At 46.0% G+C, this 18,755-nt stretch overlaps 1 protein-coding gene across 4 annotated transcripts in view; it reads left to right on the top strand.

Annotated features, from left to right (window-relative positions):
• Positions 1 to 835: 835 nt before the first annotated feature.
• CEP164 (centrosomal protein 164) overlaps positions 836 to 18,755 on the top strand; it is a 341,304-nt gene continuing 323,384 nt past the window's right edge. For all 4 annotated transcript variants that reach the window (XM_085647440.1, XM_085647438.1, XM_085647439.1 and 1 more), the window contains exon 1: positions 836 to 1,012. The gene's annotated coding sequence lies outside the window, so the exon portion shown is untranslated. The remainder of the gene's footprint in view (positions 1,013 to 18,755) is intronic.

Below are 18,755 nucleotides of genomic sequence, written 5' to 3'. Positions count from 1 at the left end.
CTCCATCCAAACACTTATACATCCACTCATTCTTCAAATCAGCTTGGTATATATATAATACATATTTAAATTTTAAAGAAAAACACATTCACTAGATGATGTCATCAGTGATGTCATTTGAGATGTCATCAGTGATGTCACTGACTATGTCATGAATGATGTAATATGTGACGTCATCAGCAGTGCATTGCGGGGCGCGAGTTATAGTTAGCTCAACTAACTATAACGGCGGAATTTCTATGGTTTTGTATGAGTGAAATGTCCAACTAACTATAACGTCCCTGAAACCTATGGTTTTTTTCAGTGAATTTGAAAGGTTTTTTAAATGCTAATTTGTAACTATAACATCCCTGAAACCTATGTTTTTTTCAGTGAATTTATATATATATATATTAACATATTAATAAACTGTCGTTTTTAAAGAAGCAAAATGGGTAATCGTTTGATTAAAGTTTGTTTCTGCAATTTTGCATATTATTTTGAGGTTCAAATCATCCAAACTGCTAAGCCTGGGGTCTCATCCCAATAATAACTCAGGCCGGCCTCGCTCCCCCTCCCCCCCCCCTCCATTCCAGTAATGATTAAGTGGGGGGCAACAGAAGTCAAAAGTTTAAGAAACTCTGTTTTAGAACACAAAGTGTGCAGCCGCTTGCGTGCGTTGTTCTTTCTTAGTCTCTCTAACGGAACAGAAGTGCATGAACTACAACTACCGGCAGGCACGTGGTTGACGTGTCCAGTAGCAAATCAGACCTCAACACTTACAACTCGTAGCCTATGAGCGAACGTGAGAGGTTGGCCAATGCCCCGTTACCAAGGCAGCGCTCCCGGAAGGAGTAGGACGCTGCTGGACAGCGGGAGGCGGCGCGGGAGCTGTGCTGGAGGCAGCTGCAGCCGCGGTGGTCGTGAACCAGGAGGGGACGCAGAGGTCCCCAAAGTGACACCACGTACAAGGCGCAGAGCCGCGACCTACATACAGTAGGTAGCGCAGACGCGTGGCGGCCCCCGCTGACAGGTAAGGTCAATTTTAACTTCCCATAGACATGAGCCGCTGCCTCTTCGTCATCCTGGAGCTTAGGAACTGTGTCAGGGATTTAAAGGACATCTTTGTATAACAGCCCCCAGCCTTGTCGTCAAGCATTAATGCTCTCTAACAGATGGTTTTACTATCTCCACCACCCCGCGCCCACTGTTATTCCTTATTGCGCTGTTTTGGAGTGTGCTGTTGTGGAATAAAAAGGGGGCATCTTTTTTTTCAGGCCACAGTCGTGGAATCACGGCGTACCCTTTATTAACATTCTACCCGAGAATAGAAGATGTGTCCATCTGTTAAAGTTGTTTACCCTTTTTAAGCTACGTCGGCTAAAATAAATGGGTGTTCTTTAAAGTGAGACTGGAAACTATGAATGACATGGCCGTCTTTCAGTTTTGCTCAGATATTCCATCCAAACGTGTGCACCTTTTAATGCGCCATCCCCATTGTTAAAAGGGTGACCTTTTGATTAACAATCTGTTTTTAATTAGATGTGAGCATATTTTATGCAGACTTTTGTATTGCAGCATTTACTTAGCTCCTATGTGGGGCGCCTAAGTGCTTGCCTACGTGAGTAGCACGCTACACCATGTAGTGTGTGGTTGTTAAGATGTTTTTGTTTTGATCTTGTGAGGTAAGTGTTCCATGCTGTGCGTGATAACACGATGCATGTATAGTGTTATGGGATGCAGTGCATAGGATGATGAAAAGACAGACACGTAGTTTTATGGTTTTCAGTATGCAGGTAGCTTTTAACGGCTCTGCATGTCCCTTTACGTAATTCATATGATACAGTGTTCTTATCTAGTTACTGGACTGGGTTGTCCAGTCCTAGGTTTGTTTTGTGTATAGTTGTGTTCTTGAGCTGGCTGGGTTGGAGGGAGAGAGAAGTGGAGAGCTTCGTTGGGATGTACATTTTTTTAATCATCCTCCCATATCTGAGAGTCTATGTGAAAGGGAAAGAAGTGTAAAGCTTGTATATATATATTTGATATCTCTAGTAAATGTGCTATATGAAAGCCGTCCGACATTAGCAAGTAATGTGTGACAGATCGCTTCAGTTATTTCATGCCTGTTAATTTGGTGATGTTTGACCGTACAGTGCAGGTGATAGACAACCCTAATAGCAGATATGCTTTTTTTGAATTTAATAGGTATAAGTTACAATTAATTGCTGATTGGTATGTATTTTGGTTTTAGTATTATTGTGGGCAATAACTCCTCTATGGAAATACATAGCTATATAAGGCCACGTTGAACTGTAGTTCAATGACTAACATGGGGTTGGGCTTGTTTAATGTCAGTAAGGATAGGCCACTATCATATTTCCAAGGAACAAACAAACACAAGTACTGAATCTGTTTTGACAGCACAATGATTTCACTTTGTGAGCAAACAGCTTAATTTTTGTGATCACCCTTTAACTCTCACATTGTACATCAAAAATGATCCATTCTGCATATAACTGTCAATCAATCAATAAAATACTTTATTTCGATTGAATTTACAATCATAAAAAGTACATTTAAAGGATTACAACATTATAAAAATCAGTTTGCTCATTGGCTGCTTAAAAAGTGAAGCATTTTACATATAAGCACTAACACTCTACAGTACAAAACTAATAACACAGTAATCAGTAAAAATCAATTTGTTCAATAGCTGTTGAGGAAAGCAGGCAATTGGGAGTAAACGCTAACACTCTATATTCAGGAATAATAGCCGAGCAATCAGTAAAATCTTAAGAAACAGTTGCCAATAGTTGAGAATGAGTTATCAAGCAGGCTTTAAGAAAGCATGCTACGGTTTTGGCTATATACGGGGTATCCAGGTATTGAAGTGCCAAAAGAGCCGGTCTGCATCTTCTCAGCCCTAAATGTCGGAGCAGAGGAACCAGCCATCGTTTCCGCGGAGACTTGTAGAAACCGCAGAAAAAGGTTACGTGTAGGGTTGACTGGCGGGTTAGACCGTCACAAGGACAGTTTGGTAGTTCCCGTGACCAGACTAAGGGCTCAGGCAGTGAAACAAGGCGATAAAATAGATCAAACCGAAATCTGGTTAAAACATACCTCTCATAATTTGACAGAAAAAAAGATAAATACAATTGAATGCCATGAGGAGATTGGACCATCGTTAAATGAACGTTTGATTTTTTGGCAAGTTCAGAACACAAACGGAGATCGTTTAAATGATCAGCACAAAGCTTTTTCAAGGATTTTCTGGATATATCTGATAAGGATTCAGGGTCAGTGAAAAATGCAGGGCGATTCAAATCTGTTAAAAATCTCGATACATATAGCAGCCAGGGAATCTTTTTCCAATAGGACAAAGAGAGACAGTCAGATATTAGTGACCTAGTTAGATGACATTGCTCCTTAGTCCATATACGGTGCCACAGTAGAATCGGCTGGTAGCTAATGATATCAGTCAGATACTCCCGGCCGAGTTCCGCATGGGTGCCGAAAATAGGAGCACTACGAGGGAGGGCTAATATGTATTTCAAAAAACAATTTTCTATAATTTGTAGCTCATCAGTGGACACATAGCCCCAGACTCCGGCACCGTATGTTGCCACACTCATACATTTGGCCTGGTAAATCTGCAAAAGTACAGTAGGGGCGGGCTTACCCAGTTTCCTAGAGAACGAGGTCAGTGCAGATGTTGTGCGTTGAAACTGTAGTTTTTTGCTGGATATCGCAGGTTTCCAGGACAGTTGATTATCTATAAGGATACCTAGATACGGGTAGGTAGTGGCAGATTCTAGTCTGGTCTTCTCAATAAGGAGAGATTTACATTTTTGGGCTCTCTTCCCGATGTTCATAACGAAGGTCTTAGATTTATTGACTTTGAGACCAAGAGAAGACATAAATTTGCAATATTTATCTAGTTGAATCTGAAGCTGGTTCGGTGTCCTTGCTAGGATAACTGAATCGTCTGCATACAGTAATGCAGGAATAGGGCGGGAGTTTATGCAGGGTAAATCTTTGCTGTCAACCAACATCGCTTGCTCCAGTCCGTTAGTATAGATGTTAAATAGGAATGGAGCAAGGACGCATCCCTGCCTTACGCCTTTTTCGATATTAAAGGATTCAGTAAGCTCCCCTTTAATACCGTATCTCACACAGGCTTTTGCGTCCGAGTATAGCTCTCGGAGAAAATTCAGCAGTGCAAGATCGATGCCCAGATGCTTCAAAATTGCCCATAACTTGGAGTGAATCACGCAATCGAATGCGGAACTCAAATCCACATAGACTAGATGAAGTTTACCACCTTTGGCCCCTACGTATTTGCCTATGAGTAGAGTCAGATTTAAGGCCTGTTCCACGGTGCCCAAGCCCTCCTGAAACCCAAACTGGAGGTCAGTTAAGATCTTGTTTTCTGTAGACCAGTCCCTTAATCGCTCCAGAATTAGTCTCCCAGCTACCTTGCCGAGGGAGTCCAAAAGGGAGATGGGCCTATAACAGGCTGGATTGTCCCGATCTCCCTTTTTGAAAATGGGCAGAAGCACAGAAGTAGACCAAGAGTCAAGAGGGCCAATCTGGGTGACTGCAGACATAACCTGCAAGACAATTGGAGACCAGAGATCTATATTGCTCACAAATATGTCTAAGGGAACCCCGTCTGGACCGGGCGCCTTACCGGTCTTAGAGGCGGTCAATGCTGCGATTATCTCCTCTAGATCAAAATGAAGGTCAATGGGGAAGATGTTATTACTAGTAGGAGCTTCCGCCTCTGGTCTGGGTGACTCAGTTGTCAAGGGGTTATCCGCGAAAATCTGCGAGTAATGTGCTACCCATTTATCAGCAGGTACTGCCACATCTAGATGCTGTATCGCAGCTTCATCCACTAGGAAAGGAGCCCTGACGGTTCTCCAGAACATAGTGGAGTCCTTGGTTAAAGTACTCTGGTGTAATTGGGCCCAGAGATTGTTTTTTATTTCCCGTTTACGGGATTGCTGTGCCATCTTATAGTTTTTCCTCAAGGAGGCAATTTGCGGCTTGTCCCTGATCTTATTTTGAAGTGCATTTTTCAATGCACGCTGCGCTTTGCGGCAGCGGAAATCAAACCACCCTCTTGAGTCCTTATCATTGATGCAAGTCTTATGAGATCGGGTGAGCTCTTGTCTGATGGCTTCTAATATTTTGGTGAAGCTGGAAAGAATCAGCTTTGGGGAAGATGACGTCTCCAAACAATGGTAGATAAGAGGAAGGGTTTTTTGGATGATCTTGCTGGTGATCTCTGTGGGATTGATCGTCGTCCACTTAACAGTATAACCATTGGTTTTATTCATCTCCAGAGTGTGCTGCGCCAAGAAGCTTGTTTTTGTGCAGGCTGGAGATGGTGAATTTAGAGCAATGGTTATGCTATTTGGGTAGTGGTCACTTGAAGGGTCGGTGCCAGTTGTAAATTGCTTCAATCGGTGTTTTAAAGATTGAGAGCATAAGATAAAATCTATGATTGTAGTAGCACCTCTACCATGAAAGGTCGTTTTGAACTCTACAGCGGGACACACTAGGGTATTAGCGAATTCGAGTTCTAATGTGAAAATACAAGTATTTAGTGCGTGACCCACTGCATTATGAGTGAAGTGGGCCAAGGGAACGTCATGCTCGTCTAATAGCCCACAGATACCTTTACCATGATTGTTGCACAGATACACATTGAAATCCCCACCCCACACAATATGACAGTTTAACTCGTGACTCTTAGCTTTTTGGTCTTGAATATAGTGAGTAATTTCCGACAAAGATTTTACACAGTCACTAGGTGAAGAATTATTATACATGTTAATGAGATAGTAACTGGAATTATTGTCAGGAACTAGTTTAAGGATTTGAACAATTGACGAATCTAGCTGAACTTCCGAGATTGTAAAAGGAATTAAGTTGGAAACATAGATGGCTAAGCCGCCCTTAGGTCTACCGTGAGTGGACGGTAGGGAAGGAAGGTGAAATGTTTTAAAACCCTGTATATGGATAGGGTTAATTGCCCAAGTTTCTTCGAGACATATTAGCTTGAATTTATTAGTAAGTTCCACCCAAGATTGAAGATGGATTTTCGATCTTAGGCCAGCTACATTCCAAAATATGATTTGAAGATCCTGGGTTGGTGTAAAAATAGAATTTGAGGGGTGAATTTCGGCAGAGGGATGTGAAAGTTGGGACAGGGACTGGGTGGTTAGAGCAGGAAAAGGAGGGATGGGTTCAGGCTCCCTGGGTTGGGGGGTAGGAGATTGAGGGTTTGGGAGCAGATCTGCAGGGGTAGCTGACATGTTATAGCATGCGTCCTGGTGAGGGAAGGGTGACTGCTGTTGGGCCAGGGTATACTGAAGAAGGGAAGACTCAGACTGGGTACCATGCAAGAATGACAAGGAGGAGCCGGCCACCCGAATGGTCTTACAGGGAACTTTTGGGTTAGGAAATGCGCTGTTGTAACTGCTATCTTTCATAGGTAGAGATGATAGTCAATCCACCATGTCCAGGCAATCGTATCTGTTGGATAGTAGTGGACCTCTCCAGTTACTAAAGTGGCCTGATGGTGGGTTGCTGAAACCATGCCCCAACCACTGGTTTCGGTCTCTGGTACCGCCCCAGTTCCCTACCCTCGTCCAGGACCATGGAGGGCCTGCATTGCGTCGCGTATTAGGGGGATAGAAGTACGACAAGTTATGGGTAGCGATCCCTTCAGGAGAAGTTTGATCACCCCAAGAGCAGATATGCTCAACTGTATTGGGATTTTCGAAGTTTACTATTATACAGTCGCCCTGTATATTTTTTGGTTGGTTGCCTAACCAAGGCACTCTACGCACTGTAGTAACTCTGTTGTCCATAAAGATTGGAAGCGGTCTATTGTTGGACAGCCAAAAGATTACTTTATTTTTCAGGGACCAAACTGGTTCATCCTGATTTGGGGGGAGTTCCGGAACCCCAGTCATTATTACTACGTATGGGGAGGCCTCGGGTGGGAGATGGATAGGGGGAATCTTTCTGTTACGGTTAATTGGAATGGTGGTGAAGCCAGTAGTGATGTTGGATTGGGCAGGAGCGGGGGTAGGGGGTATAGGAGTGGGAAGGGAAGGAGGAGAGTTTGATGGGGGAAGTGCTATTGGTTTAGGATTAATTACAGGGCGAGATGGTGGCGGGTTCGAGGATTTAGAAGGTGGTTGTAGCTTGCTCACAGATGCTAGGTGATGATTTTGAATAGGCTTCTCAGGGTCTTTTTGTTTGTTAAATTTGGGGTTCTGAACGAAGGTTCCTGATTTTGACGCTTTGGCGTTAGGAGTATTTAAAATAGTGGACCTCCCTTTCACCAAATTGGAATCCTTCTTGTTTCCTGTACTTTGAGATATTACTAGGGACAGTTGGGTGAGTTGGGACTGAACCGTGTGTAGGGCCTTTTCTATGGGTTCCAAGTGAGATTTAAACAGATCGCCAATTCTAGTAAGGAGTAAGCTGTCGTTGGTGCATGTGTTAATTTTGAGATTACCGTCCATCATATCTTCACTGCCGTGATTGCTGGTTGAACTGGTGGAGCTTATGTTCAAGTTAGCTGGAATAGAATCCGCTATTTGAACAATTGGCGATGAGGGAGAGTGATGGGGAGATGGAAAATTAAGGTTTTCCAGAGTAAGATTTGAGACAAGAGGAGTTACAGAGATAATTGTGGCAGGTTGAATGGTGGAATGGGGAGGCTTAACAATTGACTTCCTCTTTACTTTCTTAGGGATAGCTCCTTCTCGCGTACCCCTAACCATTGAAGGGGAGGTGTTATCAGGTTGAGTGGCAAAAATAACTGGAGATTTTTCCAAGGATAGATGGGAGTCAGACAAATCCAGAGATGCAGAAAGATCCACTGTGCGAGGAACCGTATGCGTTTCTGCATACACTATCGTTGGAGGAGGGAGATCAACAGGACGTAAGGGGGTTTTTGCAGTACCCAATAAGCCCATCGATGAATGCCTGGCTATCGACAGATCTTGTGAGATCCTTCGATCCAGTAGGATAATGCCCTGCTCAATAGCGTCATTGGCTTTGGTTATGAATTGGTCAATTGGGCCAATGATCTCACCAGCTAATTGAGCTTGCTTTTTAACAGTGTTCCTAGTGGTTCTTGGAGACATTGTGCCGTACAAGTTGATTACAATATTAATACTTATTCTCAAACCAATACTAATAATGTCAATGTGAGATATCAATGGTAATACAATTCATAAAACACTAACTGTAAATAGGGTGGCCCAGTCCAGTCCTGCCCGGTCTTGAACGGGCTTAAACGGGCCCGCCCTTGGCCCGGGCTTCGCCCGCGCTTCTCCCCGCGCGCGTCCCGCGTTGCGTTTGGGGCTGGTCAGTTTATAGTATGACGGACAGGGGGCGTGACCTCCGGGGGAAGAGGCACCAGCTGTTAGGTGTAGGGGCTGCTGGTCCTCGCAGACCCCCGGTGAGGTGGACAGGTAGCCCTGGGGTCTAGTGCACGCTGGGAGCGTGCAGGCTGTCCGCCGAATGCGGAATAGCTCCCACCAGCGACACGACCCTTCGTGAGCACAAGATAAGTATTAGCAAAGCGCCCTCCTTGATGGCATTCCGTGGTCCTTTAAAATGGCAAAATCAGCAGATTCCAAGTGAGCGGCACCCGCGAAGCGGGTGTCGCGAACAGTAAATAGGCGTCAGGTGGGGGGCGTGACCTCCGGGGGAAGAGGCACCAGCTGTTAGGTGTAGGGGCTGCTGGTCCTCGCAGTCCCCCGGTGAGGTGGACAGGTAGCCCTGGGGTCTAGTGCACGCTGGGAGCGTGCAGGCTGTCCGCCGAATGCGGAATAGCTCCCACCAGCGACACGACCCTTCGTGAGCACAAGATAAGTATTAGCAAAGCGCCCTCCTTGATGGCATTCCGTGGTCCTTTAAAATGGCAAAATCAGCAGATTCCAAGTGAGCGGCACCCGCGAAGCGGGTGTCGCGAACAGTAAATAGGCGTCAGGTGGGGGGCGTGACCTCCGGGGGAAGAGGCACCAGCTGTTAGGTGTAGGGGCTGCTGGTCCTCGCAGTCCCCCGGTGAGGTGGACAGGTAGCCCTGGGGTCTAGTGCACGCTGGGAGCGTGCAGGCTGTCCGCCGAATGCGGAATAGCTCCCACCAGCGACACGACCCTTCGTGAGCACAAGATAAGTATTAGCAAAGCGCCCTCCTTGATGGCATTCCGTGGTCCTTTAAAATGGCAAAATCAGCAGATTCCAAGTGAGCGGCACCCGCGAAGCGGGTGTCGCGAACAGTAAATAGGCGTCAGGTGGGGGGCGTGACCTCCGGGGGAAGAGGCACCAGCTGTTAGGTGTAGGGGCTGCTGGTCCTCGCAGTCCCCCGGTGAGGTGGACAGGTAGCCCTGGGGTCTAGTGCACGCTGGGAGCGTGCAGGCTGTCCGCCGAAATGCGGAATAGCTCCCACCAGCGACACGACCCTTCGTGAGCACAAGATAAGTATTAGCAAAGCGCCCTCCTTGATGGCATTCCGTGGTCCTTTAAAATGGCAAAATCAGCAGATTCCAAGTGAGCGGCACCCGCGAAGCGGGTGTCGCGAACAGTAAATAGGCGTCAGGTGGGGGGCGTGACCTCCGGGGGAAGAGGCACCAGCTGTTAGGTGTAGGGGCTGCTGGTCCTCGCAGTCCCCCGGTGAGGTGGACAGGTAGCCCTGGGGTCTAGTGCACGCTGGGAGCGTGCAGGCTGTCCGCCGAATGCGGAATAGCTCCCACCAGCGACACGACCCTTCGTGAGCACAAGATAAGTATTAGCAAAGCGCCCTCCTTGATGGCATTCCGTGGTCCTTTAAAATGGCAAAATCAGCAGATTCCAAGTGAGCGATTATGTTCCTATTCCCGAAAGACAGAGGTCGGATGGTGGTCAAGGGGCACTTAAAATACAGAACATGCTGTTGTGATTTTTTAGAACTCGTTTCTCAAGCACATGAGAGTATGAGGCTGAAAAAAAACTTGCAGCCCCGCTTTCTAAGAAAAACGCAAAATAACGTCAGAGCTTGCTGATTGGTTTCGGTGCCACCATATAACTGTCAATGACAGAGGAGAAACATCTTCATGTAACAGAACACAAAATCATACGTTACATCTCCTACAATAAATTGAGATCAACAAATTGATAAACACAACATTAAAACACATGATAGAAAACATGTAACAATTCAATTTGCGAACATACATGACACGAATTTTCAATTCTTTTAAGGACACGAAGGCGAGGATTATGCTTCTTATTTCTTTACTGATAATTTTCTCAGCAGCCAATAAAAATACAGAAAACAAAAATACTTCAATACCCATGAACACTTTTCGTGTCACGTGACCAACCATAGAGAGTATCCCTTATAAACTCTGGTCCTGATAATAGAGTCCTCTTTCTTTGACAAAAACATCAAACAGTTAAGTCCATAAACAATAACTTGATCCTGAAGAATCATCTTTAACATGGAAGAGCTTCCTCTATCAGCGATAACTTGCAGCCCAATGGGGCTCCCAACTCTAGACTTGGTTCCTGAACCAGCTCTTCTCAGTAACCTCCGTGATAAACGTGAAGACCTTCTAAAAACGTGGACCATCATGCACTACTTGAGATCGGCACCTGTAATGAAAAGGATAAGATCGTAGCATGGTTCGCCCTCTGATAGCAAACTAATACATCAGAAAGGGAAGGGGAACATAAGAACATGTATGCAGTACAAAGATATTCAAAGCCATATAATACAGTATTTAATACATGATATCCATGTCTTTGGATAGGATAATCCTCGCCTCCGTGTCCTTAATAGAATTGAAAATTCTTGTCACGTATGTTCCCAAATTTTGAATTCTATGTCAGGACCGGAGGCTCCGATTATGCTTGTTTAAAGCTTAGCCACCACCACTGAAGCCACATCCACAATAGGCTTATAGTAAAAATATTTAAACGTAGATTCAGTTGACCAATCAGCTGCATTTATAATATCTATTAGACTGAGCCCTACGGAGAAGGCCTTAGAAGCCATAGCCCCACAAGCTGAATGTGCTCCAAATTTCGAGACATCAATACCTGCTTTGCTCATGAGCCAACTCACCCATCTTGACAAGGTAGCTGGAGTTACTGGGCGAAAGGGTTTTTGCAGTGCAATTAACAATTGACCCCTCATCTCTTGCCGAAATTTAGCGGTACTCACCTCATAATCCTTTATGCACTGTACCACACACAGTTTAGGATTGTAAGGGAAAGCTGGGTAAGCTATTGAAGAGGTGTTACAGTTAGTACATTTTGTAATTGCAAAAGTCACACCCTCTAGGGAAAACCTACGACCTGCTAGATCTAAAGCACAGACCTCTGAAACCCTTTTGCATGATACTAGGTAGAGTAGCGTAGTCAATTTAGCAGAAAGCTGTTTTCTGGACAAATACTGATTGGAAGGCCAAGCCTCCAAGAATCTTGGAACGAATGACACCTCCCATAACTCTGAATATTTGGGGTAAGAGAGTTTGACCATCCGGATACCCCTGAGCAGTTTACCTATCAAAGGATGCTCTCCTGCCAGTTTGCCATCCACTGAAATGTGACCTGCTAAGGAGGCGGACCGGAAATTATTCACAGTTCTATAGGCTAGTCCAGAAGCAGCGATGGAGGCTAGAAAGTTTACAGTGAAGGAGACCTGTGCTTTAGCTGGATCCACATCCCGTTGAGCGCACCAACTACACCATCGTTTCTAAGCCGAGAAATACTGCTTGTGGCTGTTAGAGGACCATGCTTCGCTGATAAATCTGTCAGCGTCTCGCGAAAGGCCTGGAATCTTCCATCTGTCCCTGAAACCTACCATGCTACCAGAAGAAGTTGCCCTGATTCTATCAAAGGATGTGGAGCCTTCAGAGGATCCAACAACAGGTTCCACCTCAGTGGAAGGAGGAACGACACTGCACAAAAAATCTCCAGAAGTACTGGGAACCATGCTTGCTCTCTCCATAATGGAGTGATCAGAATCAACTCTGATTGATGACGCCTGGTTCGTGCCAGAACCCTGGGAATCCTCATGAACGGCGGGAAGGCATAACATAGAGATGTCGGCCAGTCCTGTAGAAACGCATCCGTGGCAAGAGCTTCCGGATCCGGACGCCAGCTGTAAAATGCTGGGAGTTGCCTGTTGAGATGTGATGCGAACTGGTCTATCTGACATGGACCCCAAAGTCGGTTTAGCGACTGGAAAATCTGTGGATGGAGTCTCCAGTCACTGAAATCATGTGAGTGTCCAGAGTGCCAATCAGCCATCATGTTGTTGCAGCCCGGAAGGTACTCCGCTATCACCCAAAAAATTTTAAAGACAAAAGTGCCAAAAATCCTTGGCAATTTCTGCTAGAATCCAGGATTTTTTCCCCCTTAGCTTGTTCACATAGAGTACCACTGACACGTTGTCCATGCGAAGCAGGATACAGCAGTTCGTCTTTCGAGGGGGGAAAACAGCGGATCGCAAAGGAGCCTTCCAGGAGTTCCAGGCAATTGATATGTAACGCAAGATCCTCCTGAGACCAGCGGCCGCCCGTGGAAATCTGACCACAGCGGCCTCCCTAACCCCACCGGTGGGCATCGGATTCTGTTGCCAGATTCAGGGTAGAACGGAAGAGGGCTTGACCGTTCCAGGCCTCCATGTGGTCCAGCCACCACAACATCTCCAACCTAGTCTCCTTGGAGAGAAGAATCTAATCTGAGTATCCGAGGCCTTTCTGGAGATGCCGAATCTTGAGCCGTTGAAGCACCCGGTAGTGAAGGGGACCCGGGTAGATCGCTTGAATTGAAGAAGCTATCAGCCCTACGATCCGAGCTACAGATCTCAATGACACACTCTGCTTGCGCAAAATCAACCTCAACTCTCTCTTGATAGTCCTGATTTTCTGGACTGGCAAGAGGAGTTGACAACTCTTGGAGTCTATCAGAAATTCGATTGACTGAGTTGGTACTAAGATCGATTTTTGTGGATTTATAAGAAAGCAGAGACACTGTAAAAGAATGATCGTCCATTCTAGATGAGTCATCACCAGTTGAGGACAACGAGCCATGATGATGATGTCGTCCAAGTATATAATCAGACGAACCCCCTCCCCCCCGCTCTCAATGATTCCACTACTGGCCGCAGAAGTTTCGTGAAGCACCAAGGTGCGGACGAGAGGCCGAAGGGAAGGACTCTGTATTCATACTACACTCCCTGCCAGTGGAACTGGAGAAAACGTCGATGCGGTTTGTAAATGGGAACAGACGGATACGCATCTTTCAGGTCCAGACGGACCATCCTGTCTCCCTCCTCAAGGAAGTCGCGTAGAAGATTAATACCCTCCATCTTGAAATGACAATATACTACCCATCCATTGAAATCCTTTAGATTTAAAACTAGCCTGGATCCACCCCTCCCTTCTTCTCTACTAGGAAAACGCTGCTGCCGAAGCCTCTGGGATGACGATCCGTGGCCACTATGGCCCCTTTCTTTAGGAGAGAAGTTATCTCTTTGAAGTTGAAGACCTGAACTTGTTGGGAAAAATACATTTGGTGTGGAGGCAAAACCTGATTGGGGGAATTGTAAAACTCTAACTTGTACCCCTGCACTGTCTCTAAGACCCATGCATCTTGCGAGATTGTGTGCCAATTGAGCAGAAAAAACTGAATCCTGCCCGCCAACATCACTTCTATAGAAAGAATCAGTCTCACCTGAAGTTCCGTCATCTTGGTGACCGCCCTGGTTGTCTCCGTATCTGCCCTTTATGAAGAGGAGTTACTATTGTAACTGGAGTCCTGGTAACCTCCTCGGTGTTGCTGGTACTGACCACAGGGGGCACCTTGGCTGTAACCACGGCGAACGACCGTCCACGATATCGTCCGGCCCTACCGAAAACCGGGCGGAAAGCTCTGTTAAGGGAACCCTGCGCTTTGTCCAAACCATTAAGTGTGCGACAAACTTCGTCAATTTCTTGAGAAAAGGTTGACCGAAGACGAGACCCTGAGCAAGGGGACCTGATTCGAAAGAGGAGAGCTCTGCCAATTTAGGATCGAGCTTTAGAAGTATGGAGCGACGTCGTTCTCTAGACATAGCGCAATTCGCGTTTCCCAGCTGACAGATCTCCCTTTGCGCCCATTCAATCAGTTCTTCCGGGTCAATTACCATTGTAGACTGCTTGGCATGAAAGCCCAACTCCAAAATCTTAGTGAGGGGACCTTTCAAATCTAAAAGTTTGTCTTGACATGACCTCCATGCCCGCCTATACCTTTTTTAGGATCCTTAGAATATTTTTTAAGATAGGTGAGCATGGAAGTATCCTCCTCCGGCATCTCCGGCACCTTATCAGCCAATTCAGCCCGTGGGTATTCTGAGCGGAGGCGCACTCTCACATCTTTGTCGAATGCCTGCCTAAGGTGAGACTGAACATATTCAGCAAACTCAGGAGGCGGAAGCCAGGCGGTGGAATTAGGATGAACTATCTCTGTCGGTCAAAGGTAAGGAGTTTAGGATGAGAAGGTGCATCACCATAACTCTGTTTCCTTAATTTTTTGGAGGGTCTAGGGGACTCTTCCTGCTCAGAAGCTGGGTCTGAGGAGGTATCATTGCCATCCCCTTGAGGTAACTCAGAAATAGTTGCTTCCTTGGAGGAAGTACCATAATCATGATCATTAGACATTGCTTTTGCTGCGTGGGGACTCTTGGACCCTTTCCCATGGTGGTAGGATGACTGCCGGAGCTGGGGAGCCAGCCCTGCTGAAGGGTGCAAGTACATAAATGACGCTTCAATGGTTCGATGGCGCTCACCAGAGCCTTATTGACCGAGTGTTTCACTTCTGTGTCTAGCGCCTAAACAAGCTCCTGCTCCATGGACCCAGAGGGTTCCTCATCAAAATATTCCGCCTAAAAATTAAAATCCGACATACTGTCACACTAAAGTGACACACTTTCCCACAGGAGGACTGCCCGTTACACACAATAAGGGCCAAGTTGCACACACAAGGTCTGCAACCAATTGCAACAGCAATTTAATGAGGGGGAGTGGAGAAACCCCAGGCAAGCCAATGCACGTATGTGAAACAAAAATGTTTACACTGGTGTGCAAAATGTAATAAAATGTGGAGGGAGGGTTTGCCAAATCCACTTGAGGCAAAGCCTATGCAGCAATTATCCAGCCCCACTCGACCTATCTGACACGGGGTCGCCGGGAGCCTGGTGGGACAAGAGCAACAAAAGCTATGCTACCGTGCTCGTTTAAACCCAAAATTCAGCGATAAAAACTGGTAAATGGCCGCCGCGCGTGCGCAGAGCAGGCCACCCCTAAAGCCAGAAAGAGAACTACACGTCTAATCGACGCGTGTCCTCGTTATCTCCCTCTCCACGCATGTTAAATGTGGGCGCAAAAGCGCCCAGTCGTGGAGGCAGAGTGCTCCCAAGGCACGAGTGGCTCAAGCGGAGAGGAAAAAACAACAAAGAACAACCACGTACTAGCGGTAAATAGCTAGATGACAAAGATGCGGTACGCGCTTGGAAGTTGCAGGCAAAATGAAACTGATTGACAAGTGGCAGTGAAAGTTAAAGCAGAAAACAAAACGCAACCGCGTAGAAGCGGAAATGCCCCAAACTATGAAGATGCGGTACGCGCTACCAAAGAACATTAAAGCATGCAATAAGCCACATAACAGATTATACACATGAACGAAGAAAAGTAAGGCACTTAACTGGCTGCGGAGCAGCAAAGAAAGAGCACGTTATTATCAGGATAAGAGTTTTTATATGGGGATGCTCTCTGTGGTTGGTTATATGACACAAGTGTGTTCATGGGCATTGAAGTATTTTTGGTTTCTGTATTTGTATTGGCTGCTGAGAAAATTATCATTAAAGAAATGAGAAGGATAATCAGAGCCTCCGGTCCTGACATAGAATCAATATACCAGTACTGAAATGGGAAGAAACCAAAAGGGGCACACGGTGGAATGTCCTTACTTAGCCCCTGCGGAATTGGCTCATAACCTAGGAGTGTTAACCTTTCTTTTAGTTTAAGGCTTCACAGGATCTGACCATTCAGCTTATATTGCACCAATCATTCCCTGTCAGCCAATATTACTCTTTTACATAGGCAAACTCCCTAGGTATCATGCTGCTGACTTGTTTCAAACCGAACGTTGCTTAGGGGCTCTCTTCAGGACTCAGAACTGTAGGCAAATGTGTTGAAATAGTGTTCCTAATTCTTAATACCCGTATTTTTCTTTTTAGAAATTTTCTAGTCCGGTCAAAGCAGGGAGCATTGTGGAATCACTAATCGCCAAATGCGGTGTGGGTTGTGTGAGTCTCCTTTCCAATGCACATTTTGGCAGTGCGCTTATTTTTTTCAATAATGAATGCCTTCTATTCATTTAATTTGAACTTATTGAAAAGCTGGAAAATGCCCGAGATATAGGGCACAATTGGTTTGGTACAGATTTACTTCAGAGTAATAAAGCAGTTGTGGCCATTGTAGAAAGTCTTTTTTTCCATTATAAACGCCTTCTTTCTCGTTGTTTAAACGTGTGATTCAGCATCTGAGTTCTTTCTGCTGCTGTTTACGCCATGACATAAGCTGCAGTTGAACTGTAGGTCAGCCCTTTTTAGGTCGAGCCTAGGTAGTGCGCATGTGCTGACTTCGAGACATGTGGTATTCACTCTATGGGCTTTAAACATGTCCAGCGCTTTCTATCGGTTCTTTTGTCTGCCTTTACAAATTCTCTTGTTTTTGTTGGTGAATTGTAAACATTTGTCCCGCCTTTGTACTGTTTTGTTCCACCTTGGAGACTGCCCCTGATACATGGCTTCTTTCACTATCGGCCATGTGTTTTGCTTCAGTGCACAACTTTTTCTTTATGCTCTCTACTCACTGCTTGCTAGAGCACCACGCTGCTCCCAGTTCATGTAACTCGCTGTTTTGTTCTCTATAACAACACCTTCCGCCCCTGGCAGCTTGTTATTTGCAGTGTCATTGTTCTGTGATCGCGCCACGTCCTGCCCATTGCTTCTAGTACGATGCTGCCCATAACAGATCCATGGAGCCTCGGGCAGTACAGCGCCTCCACTCCCTTTCACACATCCAGCCCCATGTACAGTGTGAAGTGGCGTGAGCCGGAACGGCCTTCCCTGTGCCGCATACAATAGTATCTCCCGCCTCCCCGGTAGTCATGTGCATGGTGCAGTCAGGCCGCCACCGCTACCTCTTGATCCTGCTCGAAAGCTTTCCTGTGCCGCACGCCTGTGAACCCAGATTCAGCACCTGCAACAGCGCATGAACCACCCCCACACAGAGCGAGAGCAGCCCGAATTTGGTGCTCCACCATCATTCTCCAAAAAGCCAGCGGAAGCAGTGCTGCTGATGTCAGGTAACTCCAAGAAGTTGTCCTTATCTGAAAGAAAGGACATTCGCCAGCATGGCTGCCCGGGATCCCTGAATAGTGGCTGCTGCTAATACTTGTCACGTTCATCCTATGCCACTGCATGCACACTGGTAGCAGGAAACCATGGAGGGACACTGCACGAACATCGCGCACAATGCTTGGTGTGTGTGGCTACTGCACAGCGTGTCTCATCGCCTGCGCAGGTAGTGGATACACGTAGGCAGCGCCAGGCAGTTCTGATGCTACCCTTTCTCCCTGGTAGACTACCACCTGAGCACCAGCTCAGTACTACCACCACCTCAGCACCACCTTAGTATCACTGCATCACCTGAACATCACCTCTGCACCAGCACACCACCAACTCCGCATCACTCAGCCCTACTTCAGTTTGCCCTTGGAATCTGGCATCTGTTGATTCTTCCCTAGTGTCCGTCCACTGCTTGTGTTGTAATTCAGGTACTATTTACCCAACCTCCACCCCCCCATAACATTAAAAAAACTATAACAAACAAGCTTTAGAACAGGCAGGAAGAAGTTGCCAGTATTGCAAGGACGAAAAAAGATAGAAGACACTTATGTTAATTCATTTTGTACATAATGTTTTTTCGCTTATGTATAAGGTAACAAAAATGCTTATAGCACTTTCTTATTATAACGTATCAACATGCTCCACTGCAGCCACACTGCTCTACCACATAGCTTAAAAACATTGGCAAAGCTCTGGATAATCACTTATAAGGTCCCAAAGGCGAGACCTACTAGGTATGCAAATGCTTGTTTTTCTTAGCTGGATAATGAAAGCAGATTGCTGAATGAGTTGTTTGCAATTTGTGGGTTGAGCTGAGGACTACGCTTGAGGGTGCAACTGTTTTCTGGCTTTGTTGCTGGGATGCTGATAGTGCAGTTAGCTAGATGTAGCCACGTTTCCAATTGTCTTCGGAAGTGTATATGGTTCTGGGTGTTTCTAATAGTGGATGGTAGTGAGTTCCAGAGCTTGGCAGCACGTACTGAGAAAGCAGTGCCCCCGGATTTCTTATGGTAAAGTGGTATGATGATAAGTGGTGCAAGGCTGGGGCGCAGTGTTCTATTTGGTTTGTATTGTTTGACATTAACTTGTAGGTATAGTGGAGCTTTCTTCTTTGGGAGGATCTGTGGACAATTTAGAGTGACTTAATGTGAGAAAATGGGGTTCTGTTGCAGTACCACCCCACTTTTTGCCTGGCTTTTGATGCAACTTTGACTGTATAGTACTGGGTCCCTGCTGTACAGATTCCCAGTACCAGTGTTCTTTCCCTAACAATATGTTCACAATTGGTGCCCACCCTGTCAGT

Source organism: Triturus cristatus, chromosome 3_2 (assembly GCF_964204655.1).
Source record: "Triturus cristatus chromosome 3_2, aTriCri1.1, whole genome shotgun sequence".
Classification (NCBI taxonomy): Eukaryota; Metazoa; Chordata; class Amphibia; order Caudata; family Salamandridae; genus Triturus; species Triturus cristatus.
The sequence above is the reverse complement of the archived record's forward strand: the minus strand, read 5'-3'. Positions and strand labels throughout refer to the sequence as shown.